This window comes from Anopheles aquasalis, chromosome 3 (genome assembly GCF_943734665.1).
Source record: "Anopheles aquasalis chromosome 3, idAnoAquaMG_Q_19, whole genome shotgun sequence".
Lineage (NCBI taxonomy): Eukaryota > Metazoa > Arthropoda > Insecta > Diptera > Culicidae > Anopheles > Anopheles aquasalis.
This window is the reverse complement of record NC_064878.1, coordinates 62216049-62218548: the sequence shown is the minus strand read 5'-3', so window position 1 is coordinate 62218548 and position 2500 is coordinate 62216049. Positions and strand designations below refer to the sequence as shown.

The window sequence follows — 2500 nt, the reverse complement described above, 5'->3', positions numbered from 1 at the left end:
CCAAGCAATCAGCAGACTCCAGCAGCAGCAGAGCGGGCATGAAGGCCTATCATTAAACTCTCGAACGAATGTTATCATTGCCTCAAATGCACTATCAAACATGGAAGGTGGTGAACCAGGCCTGGTGGAGCAGCAGGGAGAAGAAGAGGTTACGGGAAAGAAAGCCTTCAAAACCCAAAAAATAGACTAGCAAAGCATCCATCGGGGATCGCACGGATCGCAGGACGGAGCGGTCCGCAACAGGTTAAACCCACAGTCCCACAGCAACGCAATAATCCCATTCTTTATAGGAAAACACAGCGGAAACGGCCGAAACAAATTGCAAATAAACACTGTAACTCTGATCTCTGACAGATATAATTCACACAGTTGAACCTTTTTTGGTCTTTGCGATGCGAGTACGAAAACATCGACGATGACTTTGACGACGATCGATGGCCCAGCTGGCAGTGCAATCGGCTTCACAAATCGACAGATCATCTTATGTTTGGAATATCGACAGCATACGACAAGAGGTCGAAGAGAGATACGAACGAAAAAGCAAATAAAGTTCATAAAGATTTATATGGCGTTTATCGAATTCAATTCTTTATTATTATTATTTTTCCTCAAGCAACTAAAATCCGAAAGCTTATTCTATTAGATTAATTTATAATTTCCTCGCAAATTCCTCCCATCATCAATGCGCACTAGAGTGTCCTTCGTATGTGGACCGCATGAGGTCGATCCGAACTGAACAGGGCTGCTTCGATGCGATTCGAGTAGGTCGCTCGCTGGGACTCAACTTTTGTGGATGTAACGGAACCGGCTTGCCGTTGCGTTGCCGCTGTAGAGGCAGCGGAATCCAGCGAGTTACGAGCTGCACGATGATGGCCACTATTTAGGCCGGGAATGCTGCTGTTAGTGCTGCTGCTATTTCTGGAATCTTGCTGAGATGTCATGGTGCTGCTGATGCTGAGCTGTTTCCTCCAGAGATACGATGCGATCGGTGGCGGTTGCTTTGACTTGTTGCTTGGCAATCGATCGGAGGCTACTGCGTCGACTGTGACTCCAGTGGCGGCGTTTTATACGCTTTTCAACGGAGCGACATTGAAGGTAAGGGATGGTTCGTGATGGTTAGGTAACGGAGGCACTGTACCTGTTTGTTACTCTACACAGCTTATTAACGTGCAACGCCCTTAACCAAAAAATTATTTTAGAATTTTTTAACACTGCTTTTACCTGTGAATTTTTGTGCCAATTGACTGCACGGTAAGTGATGGCTGGCGGAGATGGAAGGTAAGCAATAGGTACGCAAACGATTTCTTTCATACATTTTTAAATATATTAGAGAGAACATACCTTCTCACTTGTTTAACAACATACCATTTGCAGTTCAGGCCTTTGTTTTTCTTTGAAAACCATTGAGGTACACTGGAAGGTCCTTGTTGAAGACGCGACAAGTCTGAACAAACATTTTCTGCCTCCATTCGCACCGTTTTTTCGTTTCGATCCTTCCATCCCCCAACTCGTGATTTCATTTCCAAGACAAAGGACAGCAGCATCAGCTTCGAAGAACACGTTCCTTAAGTACTGGTATCGTTTATTGAAAATCGTTTTCCATTCGTCACCGCGATCGTTCGCTATTGTCTGCTGGCGGCGACGCATCGTTCTCAGTGTGTTCTGTAGAATTGTTCTAGTATCGTTCGGTGTATGACCGCGACCACATTCCACGGCCACGGTGTCATGGTGGATGCAGGATTGTGGCGGTAGTGGTTGGATTGAGTAAAAAAAGAAAAGAATAGACCCGCGTTGGCAGCAACGGTGGCGGCGCTGATGATCTACTCCGATCGTTGATCACCAGCCTCTGTACGCGGTACTGAAGTACAGTCGTACCATCGGTCGACTCTTTCCTATGCGGCGAGTCGTTGCGAAGGGGTATACAAAAAGGGTGGAAAGGTTGATTAACGTTCCAAAAAAATGTATTGTCCAGTTATCCAAACTAGAAAGCGGATTAATGCGCATAGAACGAAAATCGCGAAGCAACAAAGCAAACCAAGAAGCGCAGAAAGCGCATTAAAAGCAAAGCATTTCTATTAAACTAATTCGGCATCGGAAATCGGACACTCGCGACCCCTTGTACTGGGCCGAGAAGCCTAATTTGCCGGTCCCTTCAGGTCTCGTGCGCGCCGCAGACTTTACTACTACGTAGCTCAAGGCTTCCCCCTTCATTCAGACTGATTTCGTTTCATTTTTGAGCTGTTGCATCTTTACTTTACTTCGATAGATAGAGATAGAGAGGTACAAAGCAGAATAGAAGGCTCATTATTTTAAAAAAAACAGTAAGCAAAGAAAACAAAATAACAACAAACGCGCAAAACAGCAAACACATCTTAAACTCAAACAGGAAGCGCAAGGTATGCAAGAACTAGGACGACTTAGCGACTAAAGCTTAACAGGCGGAAGGGGAACGTGTGGAAGAAGGAAGGAAGAAGAAGGGGAGACCTTTGGTACAGGGGGC

General features: G+C 45.5%; 2 protein-coding genes across 10 annotated transcripts in view; one reads left to right on the top strand and one right to left on the bottom strand.

Moving 5' to 3' along the window:
• The window catches only part of LOC126578442 (neurocalcin homolog), a 94292-nt gene extending 93916 nt beyond the window's left edge, over positions 1-376 (top strand). For all 8 annotated transcript variants that reach the window (XM_050241000.1, XM_050241005.1, XM_050240999.1 and 5 more), the window contains one exon: positions 1-376. This exon is cut by the window's left edge and continues 7001 nt beyond it. The gene's annotated coding sequence lies outside the window, so the exon portion shown is untranslated.
• Positions 377-2281: 1905 nt separating this feature from the next.
• The window catches only part of LOC126577039 (flightin), a 3106-nt gene continuing 2887 nt past the window's right edge, over positions 2282-2500 (bottom strand). For both annotated transcript variants that reach the window (XM_050238429.1, XM_050238430.1), the window contains exon 4: positions 2282-2500. This exon is cut by the window's right edge and continues 1191 nt beyond it. The gene's annotated coding sequence lies outside the window, so the exon portion shown is untranslated.